This window comes from Aquarana catesbeiana, linkage group LG01 (genome assembly GCF_042186555.1).
Source record: "Aquarana catesbeiana isolate 2022-GZ linkage group LG01, ASM4218655v1, whole genome shotgun sequence".
In the NCBI taxonomy this organism is placed as follows: Eukaryota; Metazoa; Chordata; class Amphibia; order Anura; family Ranidae; genus Aquarana; species Aquarana catesbeiana.
In genome coordinates this window covers 943,607,758-943,627,763 of record NC_133324.1, presented here as the reverse complement: position 1 = coordinate 943,627,763, position 20,006 = coordinate 943,607,758, and positions in this window count along the sequence as shown.

Sequence of the window (20,006 nt, the reverse complement as noted above, 5' to 3'; positions counted from 1 at the left end):
TTAGGTAGGCACAGGTTGCGTTAAATGTTTTATTTTTTACTATGTTTTTTTTTGTATTTGCTTTGCAGGTATGGTAAGTATTACTGTTATACTGTAATGTTACTTTGTTTTTTTGTTAACCATCATTTGCTTAGCAGGTACGCCATTCAGTTGCAGCGCGGATTTATTTATCTTGACAGCAACAGCGTTTGCTCCCACGATATATAAAGCCGTGACTCCAGCGCTGTCGGAGGTGATTTCACCACCACAGTTACATACTTCAGCATATATGCCGAAGCGTGGGGGCAGCAGTGGGTGGAGGAGCGATTTGCTCCTGCCTTTTGCGGGAGGATGCCCCCATGCTTCGGCATATATAAATGGTGCATGTATGCCCATCATTAGAAGTGGGCGGATGAAGGGAGGTATTCTAATGGTGGGCATACCCACCGATCAATATCTTTTTTTCGTTCAGCCCACAGGCTGCATGAAAAAAAAGTTTACAATACAAGGACCAGCAACGTACTGGTATGTTGCTGGACTTTGAGTGGTTATACCAGAATGATGCAGCAGGTTTAGGTATCATCTTGGTATCATTCTTTTCAGCCAGCGGTCGGCTTTCATGTAAAAGCAATCCTAGTGGCTAATTAGCCTCTGGACTGCTTTTACAAGCAGTGGGAGGGATCCCCCCCCCACCGTCTTCCATGTTTTTCTCTGGCTCTCCTGGCCCAACAGGGAACCTGAGAATGCAGCCGGTGATTCGGCCAGCTGACCATAGAGCTGATCAGAGACCAGAATGGCTCCAATCATCTCTATGGCCTAAGAAACCGGAAGCTACGAGCATTTCATGACTTAGATTTCGCCGGATGTAAACAGCGCCATTGGGGAATTGGGAAAGCATTTTATCACACCGATCTTGGTGGGGTCAGATGCTTTGAGGGCAGAGGAGAGATCTAGGGTCTAATAGACCCCAATTTTTTCAAAAAAGAGTACCTGTCACTACCTATTGCTATCATAGGGGATATTTACATTCCCTGAGATAACAATAAAAATGATAAAAAAAAAAATAAAAATGAAAGGAACAGTTTAAAAATAAGAAAAAAAATTAAAAAATTAATAAAGAAAAAAAAAAAAAAAAAAAAAAAAAAAAAAAAAAAAAAAGCACCCCTGTCCCCCCCTGCTCTCGCGCAAAGGCGAACGCAAGCGTCGGTCTGGCGTCAAATGTAAACAGCAATTACCCAATGCATGTGAGGTATCACCGCGAAGGTCAGATCGAGGGCAGAAATTTTAGCAGTAGACCTCCTCTGTAAATCTAAAGTGGTAACCTGTAAAGGCTTTTAAAGGCTTTTAAAAATGTATTTAGTTTGTCGCCACTGCACGTTTGTGCGCAAATTTAAAGCATGTCATGTTTGGTATCCATGTACTCGGCCTATGATCATCTTTTTTATTTCATCAAACATTTGGGCAATATAGTGTGTTTTAGTGCATTAAAATTTTAAAAAGTGTGTTTTTTCCCCAAAAAATGCGTTTGAAAAATCGCTGCACAAATACTGTGTGAAAAAAAAAAATGAAACACCCACCATTTTAATCTGTAGGGCATTTGCTTTAAAAAAATATATAATGTTTGGGGGTTCAAAGTCATTTTCTTGCAAAAAAAAATAATTTTTTCATGTAAACAAAAAGTGTCAGAAAGGGCTTTGTCTTCAAGTGGTTAGAAGAGTGGGTGATGTGTGACATAAGATTCTAAATGTTGTGCATAAAATGCCAGGACAGTTCAAACCCCCCCCAAATGACCCCATTTTGGAAAGTAGACACCCCAAGCTATTTGCTGAGAGGCATGTCGAGTCCATGGAATATTTTATATTGTGACACAAGTTGCGGGAAAAAGACAATTTTTTTTTTTTTGCACAAAGTTGTCACTAAATGATATATTGCTCAAACATGCCATGGGAATATGTGAAATTACACCCCAAAATGCATTCTGTTGCTTCTCCTGAGTACGGGGATACCACATGTGTGAGACTTTTTGGGAGCCTAGCGGCGTACGGGACCCCGAAAACCAAGCACCGCCTTCAGGCTTTCTAAGGGCGTAAATTTTTGATTTCACTCTTCACTGCCTATCACAGTTTCGGAGGCCATGGAATGCCCAGATGGCACAAACCCCCCCCAAATGACCCCATTTTGGAAAATAGACACCCAAAGCTATTTGCTGAGAGGTATAGTGAGTATTTTGCAGACCTCACTTTTTGTCACAAACTTTTGAAATTTGAAAAAAGAAAAAAAAAATATGTTTTTCTTGTCTTTCTTCATTTTCAAAAACAAATGAGAGCTGCAAAATACTCACCATGCCTCTCAGCAAATAGCTTGGGGTGTCTACTTTCCAAAATGGGGTCATTTGGGGGGGTTTTGTGCCATCTTGGCATTTTATGGCCTTCAAAACTGTGATAGGTAGTGAGGAGTGAAATCAAAAATTTATGCCCTTAGAAATCCTGAAGGCGGTGCTTGGATTTCGGGGCTCTGTACGCGGCTAGGCTCCCAAAAAGTCCCACACATGTGGTATCCCCGTACTCAGGAGAAGCAGCAGAATGTATTTTGGGGTGTAATTCCACATATGCCCATGGCATGTTTGAGCAATATATCATTTTGTGACAACTTTGTGCAAAAAAAAAAAAAAAAAAAAATTGTCACTTTCCCGCAACTTGTGTCAAAATATAAAATATTCCATGGACTCAACATGCCTCTCAGCAAATAGCTTGGGGTGTCTACTTTCCAAAATGGGGTCATTTGGGGGGGTTTTGTGCCATCTGGGCATTTTATGGCCTTCAAAAATGTGATAGGTAGTGAGGAGTGAAATCACAACTTTACGCCCTTAGAAATCCTGAAGGCGGTGCTGGGTTTTCGGGGCCCCGTACGCGGCTAGGCTCCCAAAAAGTCCCACACATGTGGTATCCCCGTACTCAGGAGAATCAGCAGAATGTATTTTGGGGTGCAATTCCACATATGCCCATGGCCTGTGTGAGCAATATATCATTTAGTGACAACTTTGTGCAAAAAAAAAAAAAATTGTCACTTTCCTGCAACTTGTGTCAAAAAATAAAATATTCCATGGACTCAACATGCCTCTCAGCAAATAGCTTGGGGTGTCTACTTTCCAAAATGGGGTCATTTGGGGGGGGTTTTGTGCCATCTGGGCATTTTATGGCCTTCAAAAATGTGATAGGTAGTGAGGAGTGAAATCAAAAATTTATGCCCTTAGAAATCCTGAAGGCGGTGCTTGGTTTTCGGGGCCCCGTACGCGGCTAGGCTCCCAAAAAGTCCCACACATGTGGTATCCCCGTACTCAGGAGAAGCAGCTAAATGTATTTTGGGGTGCAATTCCACATATGCGCATGGCCTGTGTGAGCAATATATCATTTAGTGACAACTTTTTGTAATTTTTTTTTTTTTTTTGTCATTATTCAATCATTTGGGACAAAAAAAATAAATATTCAATGGGTTCAACATGCCTCTCAGCAATTTCCTTGGGGTGTCTACTTTCCAAAATGGGGTCATTTGGGGGGGTTTTGTACTGCCCTGCCATTTTAGCACCTCATGAAATGACATAGGCAGTCATAAAATAAAAGCTGTGTAAATTCCAGAAAATGTACCCTAGTTTGTAGACGCTATAACTTTTGCGCAAACCAATAAATATACGCTTATTGACATTTTTTTTACCAAAGACATGTGGCCGAATACATTTTGGCCTAAATGTATGACTAAAATTGAGTTTATTGGATTTTTTTTATAATAAAAAGTAGAAAATATCATTTTTTTTCAAAATTTTCGGTCTTTTTCCGTTTATAGCGCAAAAAATAAAAACGGCAGAGGTGATCAAATACCATCAAAAGAAAGCTCTATTTGTGGGAAGAAAAGGACGCAAATTTCGTTTGGGTACAGCATTGCATGACCGCGCAATTAGCAGTTAAAGCGACGCAGTGCCAAATTGTAAAAAGTGCTCTGGTCAGGAAGGGGGTAAATCCTTCCGGGGCTGAAGTGGTTCATTTCCTTTTTACATATTCTGTTAAATTCTTTGTAACATTTAAACAACACTAGTGTTCCTTCATTTTTATATTTTTTTAAAAGCTCTTTTCCTATTGTTTATATACTGCTTTAACTTTGGCCGTGAGCCACATTGGTTTTGTATTTAGCCTTTTAAACATATTGCCCATGGGAATATACTTTGCAGTGAGGTCCCAAACAGTCTTTTTGAAGAATTCCCATTTCTGTTCTGTGTTTATCAATGCAAATATTCCCTCCCAGTCTAAATCCTGGAGAGCAGCCCTCATCCTTGGAAAATTTGCTCTCTTGAAATTAAGTGTTTTTATCTTTCCTGTATATATCTCTTGTTTACAGCTAACATCAAATGAAATCATGTTATGATCACTGCTACCCAGGTGTTCCTTTATCTGGACATTAGTAATAAGCTCTGCATGGTTTGAGATTACCAGGTCCAACAGAGCTTCATTCCTAGTTGGGGCCTCAATAAACTGAACCATAAAATTGTCCTGAAATAGGTTTATAAATTTTTGCCCTTTAACTGTCCCAGCAGTGCCATTACTCCAGTCAATTTCTGGGTAGATAAAATCCCCCATTATTGTCACTGTCCCACCCCTTGCAGTCCTTTCCATTTGTGCAAGGAGCTGAGTCTCCGTCTCCTCGTTAACAATGGGTAGTCTATAACAAACTCCAATGATTAACTTTGAACTATGCACATCTATATGCAGTTCCACCCATAATGCTTCAGACTCATCACACTCTCCTTCAACCAGGTCCTCTGTCACACTTACTTTGAGATCACTTCTCACATAGAGACAGACCCCGCCACCTTTCCTTTTTACCCTGTCTCTCCGAAAGAGTGCATAGCCAGGAATATTAATAGCCCAGTCATGTCAGGATTGAAGCCAAGTTTCAGCAATACCGATTACATCATAGCTCTCCTCATGCACCAGAGCTTCCAACTCACCTATGTTGCTTGGCAGACTTCTGGCATTGGTGTACAAACACTTGCATGTTGTACAATGCATTAGTACATTTTGCTCTGGTGTTTTTCATATCATTTTTAGCAGTACAAATGGCACTATAGTTTCCAATGGCTGTTTGCAACATGGGAAATTTCTTGTCACCTGTCATAACCCTCCCCCTATCTATCCCCATTCCACCCTCCATTAATGTCTGACCCCTAACTGACCTGTCTGCCCGATGTAATTCTAGTTCACCCCCCTCAATCCTAGTTTAAATACTCCTCCAGCCTTCCCATAAACCTCACCCCCAGCACAGCAGACCCCCTTCCATTCAAGTGCAAACCGTCTTTAGCATATAGGTTGCACCCCAATGAAAAGTCAGCCCAGTGCTCTAGAAACCCAAATCCCTCCTCCCTACACCAGGTCTTTAGCCATGACTTCAGCTCTCTAATCACCCCCTGCCTTTCCTGTGTTGCTCATGGCACAGGTTATATTTCAGAGAATATCACCTTGGAGGTCCTTTCCTTCAACTTGCAGCCTAGTTCTTTAAATTGATTCTTAAGGAGCCTCCACCTTCCATGTATTACTGTCATTGGTTCCAATGTGGACCAAGACAGCTGGGTCATGCCCAGCCCCTCCCAGTAATTTATCCCCTCGGTCCATCACATGCCGAACCCTAGCACCAGGGAGACAGCAAACCATTCGGTTGAGGCGATCCTGGCAACAAATTATTCTATCAGTCCTTCTGATTATAGAATCCCCTATAACCACCAACTGTCAAGGCCTACCTGCATTCCCCTCACCACCTCTACTAGATGGGCTGCTCTCCCGGCTGTTAGGGGTAGCAGTGACATATAGGGCTGACACCTCTGTGTTTGCCACCTCCACATCTTCACCCAACTCGGCAAATCTGTTTTGATGCACAAATACAGGACTGGCCTTCCTTTTCTGCGAGCCCCTTCCACTCCCTCTAACTACATTAACCCATCTTCCTTACTGATAGTCCTGACTTGCCCCTCCACCTTCCAAATCAACCCTACTGACCACCTGCTCAGCGAGCAGAGGACCCCTTTCAAGGTTATCATTTCTGCCCAGTGTTGCAACTTGCTCCTCCAGATCTCTAATGCGAGCTTCCAGAAGGGCAACCTGCTCAAATCAGTCACAGCGGTATCCATCCTGGAGCTGTTGCACCAATTTTGCATACATGTAGCACACTGTGCACTGAGCAAAACCTTCAACCCTGCTAGCACTCATTTCCCAGTTACAATACAGTTACTTAAAGGAAATTTAAGATGTTACTTACAGGTTAGAAGACTCCTGTTTTAACTCCTGGTTATTAACTCTCCACTTTAGTTCAAAATTCCACTTGTGTTCACAAAATCCACATGCAAGCCACCAGTAGGGAGCAAGCTCCTGGGGGAGTTTTTCAAGATACTTTTATACACCTGGGAACAATTAACCACCCCCCTTAATTAGCAGGAAGAAAATTTAAAAAAATGCTGTTTAAAAAGTGTGAGAAAAAAAAAAAACTGCTAGCAAACGTATCAAATAAAGGAGGAAAAAAAACCCAAAACAACAATTGCAAGCAGAAGCAGTCAGAAGCACAACTCCTGGTTATTAACTCTCCACTTGAATTCAAAATTCCACTTGTGTTCACAAAATCCACATGCAAGCCACCAGTGTGTATCCCTCCCCCTAAAAGATCTTCTCACCTGTTCCAGACCGCAAAATGAAAAAGACTCCAGATTGCCACCATGAACTGTTCTAAAATGTTTAGATACATTTGAAATATTTTTTGCATTGCTATTTAAGGTGGCATTGTAGTGTTCTGATATTCTAATATGTAGATTGCGGATAGTGCATCCCACATACTATACTCTGCAAGTACTGCAATCAATTAGGTAGACAATCATCTTTGAGTTACAATTTATAAAACTTTTTACTGGATATGTTCTACCTGTTGAAAAATAAATAACAGACTTGTTTTTTCTGTGTCTTTTACACTGTTTACAGGTGTTGTAACCACAGGGATAGGAGCCCACTGTCCCCAACCATGAAATGGAGGGGGTAGTGGAACGAAATAGAGAAGGCGAAAGCATAGTACCCAAAGTAGGAGCTTTCCTACTGGAAAAGCTACATCCCTGTCTTAGAATTTGATGCAAAGTTTTATCCACATATAAGACAGGGAGGCAGTGTTTTATGATAGAAACAATCTGATTATATTGTTGTGAGTAAGTGGTCAGAAAGTGAACACCTCTCCTCCCACTGGACTTTGCTTTCTTACTAACAGAAGAGGAATTCCCAATCAGATCACTACTTTCTCTATTTTCTGCCAATCTTCTGCCTCTATCTATTAAATGTCTGCTATATCCTCCCTCTCTCAACCTACTGGAAGCAATGTTACATTCGTTAACAAAATCCTTATCAGAGCAACAATTTCTCCTTGCTCTGATAAACTCACCCGTTGGCAATGACCACACTGTATGCGCTGGATGGCAACTCGATGCCAACAGAAGTGAGTTACCTGCACACTGTTTCCTGTAGGTTCTGGTAGAAACTATTCCACTATCCACACATCCCACCAAAGTCAAATCCAGGTAATTAATACTGACCGGATCTGAAGTGTGGGTGAACTCCAAATTCAGATGATTGGTATTGAGATAAACCAAAAATGAGTCCAATACATTGGTTGGCCCCTTCCATACAAATATCAAATCATCCAAAAAGCGACAATACCAATCAATGAATTCACCATATGGGTTACTTTGGGAGAAGATAAAAGTCTCCTCCCACCAACCCATATATAAGTTTGCAAGAGAAGGGGAAAATTTTGAACCCATCGATGCACCACGGCACTGTAAATAATATTTACAGTCAAACATGAAATAGTTGTATTTTAGCAGGAATTCTATAGCCATGCACAAATATTCACACAATTCCCGCTTATAACAACTATAACGTGTAAGATGATATTTAACAGCTTGGAGTGCCAAGTGGTGTGGTATGCAGGAGTATAATATTTTAACATCCACTGTGATCCAACAACTATTGGCCGACCATTTAATCTCGTGTGTGTGCCAATAAATGTCCTGCATCCCTAAGATAGCCAGGTAAGCGTTTAACCAAGGGTTGTAAATGCTCATCCACCCATTCACTGAGTCTTTCTAATGGGGATCCAATACCTGCTACTATTGGGTGTCCCTGAACAGGGGATTGTTGCTTGTGTACCTTTGGAAGATGGTGGAATATTGGGATCACAGGTTTATCTGGAAATAAAGTAATAAATAATCTTCTGTTCTAAAACGTTTCTCCACCATCATCTGTTACTAATGCTGCCCAGCTCTGCCCTATTGTGTACAGATGACTCACCTGCAGACCCTGTGTTTACATGTAAATACCGGCATTCATATATAAATAGCAGCTGCATTCATATGTAAATAGTGGTGGCATTCATATGTAAATAGTGGCGGAGCGGCAGAATTCCTATGTAAATAGAGGCGGTATTCATATGTATATCATGCCCCCTGAGGTCATAACCACCATCACCTATACTAATGGCTGCCCACTGAGGAGGTAAAGGGGCATGCTTGAAAGTCCTGCCTACAACTGTAATTACAGTTTGTGGTGCACAGGTGAGCAAGGAGGGGATGTACGGAGGTAAAGAAGGTGGGTGCAAAGATGAGCAAAGGTGTACTGACAGGGTGGATAAAGATGTAAGTTACGTGTAGGGCAGCCCATTCATTTCAGTGGGCTGCTCTATGTGCTACAAATGTGGAAGAAGGTCTCAAACCCTTTTTCAAAATCACACAGTGCTAAGGCACATATCAGCAGATGCATGAGGGTGTCATTAATAATTAAGGGTAGCACGTTTCTGTGGTGCCAGGAAAGTGATTTTGCATGTGTTCCCAACACACACAAATGTCAATGCAAGCTAAACATCTCTGTTACATTGGTGGTCAGTGTAAATCCTCTCATTACATTGGTGCTTGGTGTAGAATCCTTTCATTCACACTAGTGGTAAGTGTGAATGTCCCACTTACATTGGTGGTCAGTAGGGATGGGCTTTATGTTCGGGTCGAACATGAGTTTGACTCGAAAATTGTCTGTTCGCCCGTTCGCCGAATAGCGAACAATTTGGGGTGTTCGCGGGCAAATTCGAAAGCCACCCTTTAAAAGTCTATGGGAGAATTTAAAGGTGCTAATTTTAAAGGTTAATATGCAAGTTATTGTCATAAAAAGTGTTTGGGGACCTGGGTCCTTCCCCAGGGGACATGTATCAATGCAAAAAAAAGTTTTAAAAACAGATGTTTTTTCAGGAGCAGTGATTTTAATAATGCTTAAAGTGAAACAATAAAAGTATAATATTCCTTTAAATTGTGTACCTGGGGGGTGTCTATAGTATGCCTGTAAAGTGGCACATGTTTCCTGTGTTTAGAACAGTCAGCGTGCAAAATTACATTTCTAAAGGAAAAAAAGTAATTTAAAAGTACTAGCGCTAGCGGCGATAATGAATTGTCAGTAATAACATTTCATTGATAAAAACGGCATGGGGAACCGCGAACCAAAATTTAAATAAAAATGCTTGGAGGTCCCCCCAAATTCCATACCAGGCCCTTTAGGTTTGGTATGGATATTAAGGGGAACCCTGCGTCAAAATTTAAAAAAAAAATGGCATGGGGGTCCCCCTCAAAATCCATACCAGGCCCTTCAGGTCTGGTATGGATTTTAAGGTGAGCCCGAGCCAAAATTAAAAAAAAAAATGGCATGGGGTCCCCCCAAAAATCCATACCAGACCCTTATCTGAGCACACAACCTGGCAGGCTGCAGGAAAAGAGGGGGGATGGGAGAGCACCTCCCCTCCTGAACCGTACCAGGCCACATGCCCTCAACATTGGGAGGGTGCTTTGGGGTAGCCCCCCAAAGCACCTTGTCCCCATGTTGATAGGGAGAAGGGCCTCATCCCCACAACCCTTGCCCAGTGGTTGTGGGGGTCTGCGGGCCGGGGGCTTATCGGAATCTGGAAGCACCCTTTAACAAGGGGACCCCCAGATCCTTCCCCCCTGTGTGAATTGGTAATTGGGTACAAATGTACCCCTACCATTTCACAAAAAAAGTGTCAAAAATTTTAAAAAAGACAATAGACAGATTTTGACAATTCCTTTTATTAATGTCTTCTTCTTTCCCTGCTTCTTCTTCCATCTTCTTTCTTCTGGTCTTCCTTTGGTGTTCTTCTTCTTCCTCCATCTTGTTCTTCCCCCGCTTCTTCCTCTATCTCCCTCCACTTCTTCCTTCGGTCTTCTCGTCCGGCATCTTCCTCCGGCTTCTTCTTTTCCGCTTCGTCCTCCACACGATCCACTTCAGTGGGAGTCTTCCGCTGTGTGATGCTTCTGTTCAGGTGACAGTTCTTATATAATGGAGGACGGGGCCACCTGGCGACCCCGCCCCCTCTGATGCACAGGGACTTCTCTATGGCTTTCCCCGTGGTGTCAGAGGGGGGTGGGGTCACCTGTTTACTGTTGTCTTTTTTAACATTTTTGACACTTTTTTGTGAAATGGCAGGGGTACATTTGTACCCCATTACCAATTCACACAGGGGGGTCGGGATCTGGTGGTCCCCTTGTTAAAGGGGACTTCCAGATTCCGATAAGCTCCCCTGCCCACAGACCCCCACAACCACCGTGCAAGGGTTGTGGGGATGAGGCCCTTCTCCTCATCAACATGGGGACAAGTTTCTTTGGGGGCTACCCCAAAGCACCCTCCCAATGTTGAAGGCATGTGGCCTGGTACGGTTCGGGGGGGCGCTCTCATCCCCCCCTTTTCCTGCACCCTGCCAGGTTGCGTGCTAGGAAAAGGGTCTGGTATGGATTTTTAGGGGAACCCCCACGCTATTTAAAAAAAAAAATTGGCGCGGGGTTCCCCTTAATATCCATAACAGACCTGAAGGGCCTGGTATGGAATTTGGGGGACCCCCACACATTTTTTTTTTTTTTTTTTATCAATGAAATTTTATGTGTATTGCCAGACCGACAATTCATTATAGCTGCTAGCGCTAGCACTTTTAAATGACTTTTTTTCCTTTAGAAACGTCATTTTGCACTCGGACTGTTGTAAACACGGGAAACAAGCACCACTTTACAGGCATACTATGGACACCCCCAGGTACGAAATCTAAAGGAATATTACACTTTTATTGTTTCACTTTAAGCATTATTAAAATCACTGCTCTCAAAAAAACCAGCAGTTTTTAAAACTTTTTTTGCATTGATACATGTCCCCTGGGGCAGGACCCAGGTCCCCAAACACTTTTTAAGACAATACCATGCATATAAGCCTTTAAAATTAGCACTTTTGATTTTTCATGTTCGTGTCCTATAGACTTTAACGGTGTTCGAACAAATTTTTTGCCTGTTCGCATGTTCTGGTGCGAACCAAATGGGGGGGGTGTTCGGCCCATCCCTAGTGGTCAGTGTAAATCCCTCCTTACATTGGTGGTTACTGTGAATGCTTCTATTACATTAGTGGTCAGTGTAAACCCCTATTACTTTGGTGGCCAGTGTTGAAATTCCTCTTTATATTGGTAGTCGGTACCAGTATTGCCATTGTTCACACCCTTCCCTCCCCCCAGCACTGCCACTGATCCCAGGAGTCCTAGGATCCCTAGGAGTTTTCTGTCTATTAATGGGTCCTTCACCTCCCCAATCCATGGTGTGCAGGCATTGAGGAGATGATGTGCAGTAACCTCTAGCAACCAATCAGTAAGCAGTATTGATGTGCAGTAACCTCTAGTAACCAATCAGTGAGCAGTATTGATGTACAGTAATCTCTAGCACCCAATCAACAAGCAAAAACCACGTGCTGTAACTTCTAGCAACTAATCAGTGAGCCATAATGTGTGCTGTAACCTCTAGCAACCAGTCAGTGAGTGATAATGATACACGTAACCTCTGGCAACCAATTAAAATTGCTGCCTGATCTGATTCAGTAAACACATTTTGAGTCTAGCTGCTATTTATTGTATGTCTCAGAGCAGGCGGAGAGGGAAACTGCATGGAGGGTGGGGCCCAAGAAAATTTTCCTCCAGGGTCCAATCAATATTAAAGATGGCCCTGCCTCTACCATATTTACTGGAGTTGCCCCATAATAGTGCTCGTCTGGACAAAGACACAGCGCTTGTTGTCTTGCCTCTTTGGGCTACAGATCCCCATGATGACAACATTTTTCCTACTTGGTGTGTCACCATTACAAATTGCCAAACCATCCAAGAAGCTACTTCAATATGTTCTGACAGCTGCATGATGTCTGGTCGCCCTCAACTGGAATCGGCGCTCCCCACACTCCCAAGAAGCCCACACTCCCAAGAAGATCTGTACGCCAGAATAAAAGATGTGGAGCTAATGGAAAAATGACAGCTAGATTACAGGATAGGTTGGAAATGCACGATAAGGTCTGGGTGGAGTGGCATCGCTGAGAGGACCCGCCCTGAGCTGATGGTTGAGATACTACCTTTCCCATCTCTTCTTTCTTATCTTACTTTTCTAACTCTCTTTATCCATTCTCTCCTTTCTATCATTTCTTTTATGTTCTCTCTCACATTCCATAGGCTTTCACCTAGCCAATGGCAAAATTCAATTATTATCTAACTCATAGTATGATTTAGCAGTGATCCTGCATGGATTACTGCCCCAATGTCTTTACTGGCTATATCCCTGTTCTAGCACTGTCTGGAACATAGTGTGTTCTGTCTATGTTCTTTTAGCTGCTGAGATAATTAATAAAACTGTTATTTTGAAAAAAAAATCTTAGATCCAATAAAACTCAGTAACACAGCTCGTTCTGCACAGCTTCCAGGAAAAACTCTAACCTGTCAGCATACAAGTCCCATGAGGATGGATTAGCCACATCAAATTCCTCAATGTGTCCCAGCGAAGCCATGCTGGAGATATTTATAGATGTGTCTCTAAAACACAAGTTCTGATTCTTCACTCAAGCTAAATACCTGTGCTTTTGCAGTGTCCATTCACTTAAATCCCATCCTCATCACCAGTTTTGTGTATTTTAAAATGTATTTGAACCATCGACATGGACAGGCATTCACAGGACTCTTTTACTTAATCCAACACAGACACACAGAAACCAAAGATGCTCTAAAGTACATTGCTCTACCAGAACAATAAAAAGAACATATTTACAATGCTTCCCCCTACTGGATGGAGAGCAGTATAACACACTAATACATAACAGCATGGATACAGGGGGCCCCATGATCTCCTATTGCCCGGGGGCCCCATGAATTACCATTCCACCCCTCTGGGCCATTGCGAAAAAACTGACTGAGACCTTGTAATATCTTCCAACAGTGATTCAGCTGGAGCCAGCAATCTAGTGTGTGCAGAAGGAGAGTCAAGGAGACTGTATATAGACTGTGTATAGGAAGATGTCCCTGAAGCTTCTGCCTAATATTTGTTGCTGAAGTCAAGTGGACATCCCATGACCTCCCATCCCTATCCAACTTGTTAACACTCAATAAATAACAAAAACAGGGTCACAGACTGTTCTCTGATTCTGGGGTTTGGTGTGCCTGGCTGTGCAGGAGTGAGGGATCCAGTTCCTCTGTAGCTCCTTAGAGGGTGTGCTACATAAGATAAACGTTTATATGGAGCAGGAAGGAGTTCCATGCACAAAAAAAAATATTCTTCACAATAATTTAATTTGAATTAAAAAACATTTTTTTTTGTTTAATTGTAGCTACATTTTATTTGAATTTTGCACTTGATGGTCTTGAGGGCAAAGATGAAAGACCTACCTGTGTATATCCATAAATTCCCAGTATCTGTGCCATTGGAATTGTTGTAACTGAGTAATGATCTCCAATAAATCCCACCAGTTCAGCTTCTCCAGAACATGAGTAATTAGGGACTGCCTTCTGTAGCCCAGATAAAATGCTTAGAACATCCTTTACAGCCAAACATGGATGTAAACATGAATCTAGCACATGAAATCCCAGTGTAATATTGGGCAAAATTTCTGGATTCTGGTTAACATTGTGGATAGCAGAAATAAAAGCCAAAACATTTATAGGTGATTGTTCAGCTGGACTGTAAAGGCAAAAATATTTATGGCAGAGGAGGGTACATTTAAAAATTACCATTACAATTATTTTGATCTTATATTTAGTAACCTTCAATGGGCCTCTTCTGCACCCCTGACAAGACAGGTACTTAGTACTTACCTGTCCTTGTGCCATTGAAATTAGCAAGATACTAACTTTCCTCTGGAAGAAATAGAGGTTGCAAAATGTCTTCATGGGAAAAGCAGAACTCATCTAAATTTGGTCTTACACTTTTAAATATTAGAGATTGAATTTAAATTCAGCAATAATATTCATGTTCAATAAGCAATGAACAAACATTTAAAAATCAATTCCGACTCACACTTGAAGATTGGGCAAATCAATTCAGTCAAGTTTGACAGTTTGGCTTTGCTTTGAAAAACAAAGTCAACCTAATTAATTCATTAATAAATTTTGTTATAAAGACAGACAAACAAATAATAATAAAAACAGATACCTGGCAGGAAGTTACCCCCCCCCCCAAACTAGGGACTTGTATGTATTATTCTAGCCCTCATTCAAACTTCTATCAGATAGACCACATCTTTGTGCTACTTCAACAATTATCTCTAGTTTCTAAATTGGACATCTTTTCCAGACCCTGGCCAGATGAGAACACCCTTATTCTGCATTATAAGCTATCCCTGCATGACAAGCCCTCTTTTAAATAGAGATTGAATAAATCCCTGGTCACCACTCAGGGCACATCCCTGCACATCCAAACCACATACAGAATTTCCTCTTTAACCACCTGCCGACCGCCGCATGCCAATTTACATCAGCAGAATGGCACGGGCAGGCAAAAGGGCATACCTGTACGTCCCTTTGAATTTGCCATCTAGCGGACGCACGTGTGGGAGCGTACCCGAGGGTCCCGCAAGCTCGATGTTCTCTGGCTTCCCGCGATTACGGTGAGGAGAGGTAGAACGGGGAGATGTAAACAAGGCATTTCCCTGTTCTGCCTAGCAACATGACAGAGATCTACTGCTACCTGTCATTGGGAACAGTAATCTATGTCATGTTGTAGTGAGCCCATCCCCCCTACAGTTGGAACACATCCAGGGAACACACTTAACCCCTTGATTGCCCCCTAGTGTTTAACACCTTCCCTTCCAGTGTCATTTATACAGTAATCAGTGGCTATTTGTAGCTCTAATCGCTGTATAAATGTCAATGGACCCAAAGTAGTGTCAAAAGTGTCCAATCTGTCCGCCATAATGTCGCAGTCCTGATAAAAATCGCAGATCGCCGCCATTACTAGTAAAAAAAAATTAATAATAAAAATGCCATAAATCTATCCCCTATTTTGTAGATGCTATAACTTTTGCGCAAACCAATCAATATGCACTTATTGTGATTTTTAACCAAACATATGTGGAAGAATACATATCGGCCTAAACTGTGGAAGAAATTATTTTTTTTTCTATGATTTTTGGGGGATATTTATTATAGAAAAAGTAAAAAATATAGCTTTTTTTCAAAACTGACGGTCTTTTTTTGTTTATAGCGCAAAAAATAAAAACTGCAGAGGTGATCAAATACCACCAAAAGAAAGCTCTATCTGTGGGAAAAAAAGGGCATCAATTTTGTTTAGGTACAACATCGTACGACCGCGCAATTGTCAGTTAAAGCGACGCAGTGCTGAATAGCAAAAAATGCACTGGTCATTTGCATTTAATTCATCATTGCTTTTCTATGGGAAGCTTACCAGGCGAACCTCAGAGGCCACTTGATCCAGATAGCTGCTTATCAAAAAACAACATCAAAGTGAGAGAAAAGAGCTACTAATATAACTTTCCTCCATGAAAAGGGAGTGGAAATCTAATTCATCGCTTTCCAGAAGGGATGAGCCAAGAGTTTAGTCCAAGCCTAAGTTCAGACCAACTTTTGGCTGTTCAGACAAATTTACAACTTTTGGGACATTCAGCAAGAATCACTCTGCCGAACATCCCATAATGCATTACAAATAGCTGTCAATGACCACTGGCCAATGCTTTGGCAGGTGATAAGTTCCACACACTATAAGTCCTTTGTAGATTTGTGGGAGTTAAAGTGTTACTAAAACCACAACAGTAAAATCAGTCTGTATATGCAGTATTGCGTGCTTGTTGTCACTGTGGAACCTAAGTGGTTAATCAATTGCATTGTGTAAAAAGGCTGTTTGATCCTGTCTTCTCTGATCCTCCTTTTCTTCCACTGTCCCCAATATATTTCCTGATAGTAGAGAGCCTTTGGAGTCACTCTGCGCATGCTCAGTTTGGTGTGTATTGCTAGAGAGTGTTTTTTTTTCTTGGGAGGGTGCAGGTGATCAGCACAGGGCCAATAAGCACTGTCCAAACAGAGGGTCAGGGGTCCTGCAGCCTCATAGGACAGTCAGAGGAGATTGAAAACTCCTCCTATAAGCTTTAACCAGAGACTGATAGAAGTCACAAGACTGCTATATACTGCTGCTGAGAAAAGGTGTTTAGCAATTTATATTTACTAAAATAATAGCATTTTCATGTTCTGCGTACTGTGGGAGACCAGATATAGTGAATTAAGGGTCCTGGGTTTAGTAACATTTTGCTTGTAGTGTTTCTGTGTTGTTGTTTTTTTGTTATTTTTTTTTTTTGTATCCTTCAGCTCTATTTTATTTGTTTTAATTTTGTTAAGGCCTTGCATTTAGTATTTTGTATGGGCTCAACAGAAGTAAAAGCATTGTGAATTTGTTGGTGACACCTGAAAAGCTGCCTTTGTTTGCAGTGGAGCCAGGGCCGCCATCAGAGGGGGACAGCCCATACACATGTAGGGGGCCTGGGTTTCCAGCCGCCCGGCCCCATCCATGTCTGGAGCTCCCCCAGGCTGCTTTGACTGCTGTGCGGGGATACTTTCCAGGTCTGGCCCCACAGCCCGGCCAATTCAGCAGGGAAAGAAGGGGGGTGGGTGGAGACAGAGAGGTGACTCTGGGCACCGCGATCTGCAGGCTGTGGCAAATAAAATAAAAAGAACTTTCCCCAGACAAGCGGACTATTTCTTCACTTTTGAGTGCAGGTGTAGTACTCTCCTGTGCCAGACAAGTACAATACAGTCCCAGCCTCTTCTATATTAATCCGCCGGGCAGGTTGGGACTGTAATGTACTCATGTATAAACTGAAAATCTTGCGAGCTACCAAAAAATAATAAATCTGAGACTGGATAATCAGCTGCTGGTATTGATCATGTCCCATGCTAAACAATTTAAATATATGAAACTACCGCGCTAAGCTAGTGTCAATATGCAATACCAAATAAAAATTAATTAACTGTGCTAAATATATAAAAAAAAATCAATAATGAGACAAAAACCGATAAAATCAATATAAAATACCTCCAGGTACAAAATTTAAAGGGATATTACACTTTTATTGTTTCACTTTAAGCATTATTAAAATAATTGCTCCCGAAAAAACGGCCGTTTTTAAAACTTTTTTTTGCATTGATCCATGTCCCCTGGGGCAGGACCCAGGTCCCCAAACACTTTTTATGACAATAACTTGCATATAAGCCTTTAAAATTAGCACTTTTGATTATTCATGTTCGTGTCCCATAGACTTTAACGGTGTTCGCGTGTTCGAACAAACTTTTTCCTGTTCGCATGTTCTGGTGCGAACCGAACAGGGGGGTGTTCGGCTCATCCCTAGCCCTACAATACTCCCATTAACCCAGTAAAGAAGGCAAATGGTGACTATAGGTTTGTACAAGACCATAGGGCCATCAATTGGCCTAGTGGTACCAATTGCCCCAATAGTGCCTGATGTGCCATCAATACTTACCGCCATACCATACGATGCAGAGAATTTTTCAGTGATTGATTTATCAAATGTTTATTTTTTCTCTGTCTCTGTAGATGAGGAGACATGACCACTCTTTGTTTTTACTGTGTCGATTGACTAACACAGTCATCAGTTTACCTGGTGTAGAAAGCCGCAGGGTTACATAGACTCATCTGTGGTCTATTCTATAGCACTCCAAGCCACCCTCGGGCCTTGGACTGCCCCTCATGGTTCTGTACTGTTGCAGTAGGTTGATGATCTTTTGATTTGTAGTTTTTCAGAGGAGAATTGCCGAGCTGATAGCCTATCTTTATTGAAATGGTTACATGTATGTGGTCACAAAGTGTCTAAGAAAAAGTTACAATGGTGTAAACAGGAGGTTGACTACCTAGGGTTTTTGTGCTGTCTCCAGAAGTCAGTCACAAAAGAGCTGCCGCTCTTGTGGGTCTGCCCTGCCCACTTACCAAGAAAGACATGCTTACCTTTCTTGGAATGATTGGTTACTGCCACCAATGAATACCTGACTGTTCTTTCTATGACAATATATTGAGACAAGCAACCCTCTCTGCTATGTCTAATACTGTAAAATGGTCTGATGAAATGTTAAATGTTTTTGCCATGTTGAAATGTGCAATGGTTTCCAGCCTGAGCCTCGGCCTCCCTGAAATATGGCAAAATGTTTCACTTGTTTGCTAGGGAAAATTGCAGAAAAATGGCGGGAGTACTGGCCCAGGAACGTGGTGGGAGACTGCGCCTGGTAGTTTTTTTTCTCAAAGATGGTCCCAGTGCAGGTTCAAGGCATGCCTGCGTATCTCAGAGCTCTAGCGTCCTGTGCGATGGTTGAGATGGCCACTTCTTTCACTCTGGGACACGACACCACACTTCACACCACCCACAATGTGTCAATCCTGTTGAAAAATGTACATACACAGCACGTCTGTTCAGAGGTTGAGCGATTATGAGGTGATTTTGCTGTCCAATCCAAAATTGCACATCAAATATGCTTCTCCCACTGCAGGCCCAGCACCAATTTTAAACGCCCTTTTAGGATTAAAAGGAGAACAAGATGAGGTTGTACCACAACATGACTGCATAAACCTCATTCACCAAGACACATCACCCAGGTCTGATTTATCTTCCACAGCACTACCAGATACACAGAATGTTTTTGTGGATGGTTCTTGCTCTAGGCCAAATGATCACACAAACCATGCAGGGTATGCAGTTGTGCAGCTTCCAGATGTTATATTTGAGGCCAAGCCTATCCCATATCAATCAGCACAGGCTGCTGAATTAATTGCACTCACTAGAGCATGCCAGCTCTTTGAAGGTCAGGACGTAAACATTTACACTGACTGACTTGAAGTATGGGTACGGCGTGGTACATGACTTCGGTGTGATATGAAGTAGGCGTGGCTTTGTGGCAGCAGATGGAAAGAACATTTCACATTCTTCTTTGGTAATGTCACTGCTGAAAGCTATCCAGCTACCTAAAACACTGGCTATAGTACACTGCAGAGCACACACAGGCCAACAGACAGAGATAGCCAGGGGAAATGCTCTGGTTGACCTTGCTGCTAAACAAGCTGCTATCTCACAGACAGCAGACACCCAAATGGCTATGCTGATACCTGACCTATCCCCATTTGAATAGTCACTTGCAGATCTCCAGAATTATGCATCAAATTATGAGTTAAGGGACTGGGATAAAAAGGTATACAAGTCACGGCTGATCTTCTGAGTAGAGATTTTTATATCACAGAATGCATCTTGCTGGTAAAGGATTATGGATCAAGATGCATCACATGTATCAAGAACAATCCAAACATCACACACAAGGCCAAACATGAACACCTGATATATCCAACAACTCCTTTTACACATTTGCAGATTGACTTCACACACATACCCAAACTAGGCAAAAGACAGGAATATATTTTGGTAATTGTGGATATGTTCTCAAATGGTACAGCTTTCATAGCCAGGGTCTGCCAGGACTTAGTAAAAACTCTCAAGTAGGGATGAGTTCGAGTTCGAGTCGAACTCATGTTTGACTCAAATACATCGGCTGTTCCCCAGTTCGCTGAACAGCAAACAATTTGGGGTGTTTGCGGCAAATTCGAAAGCTGA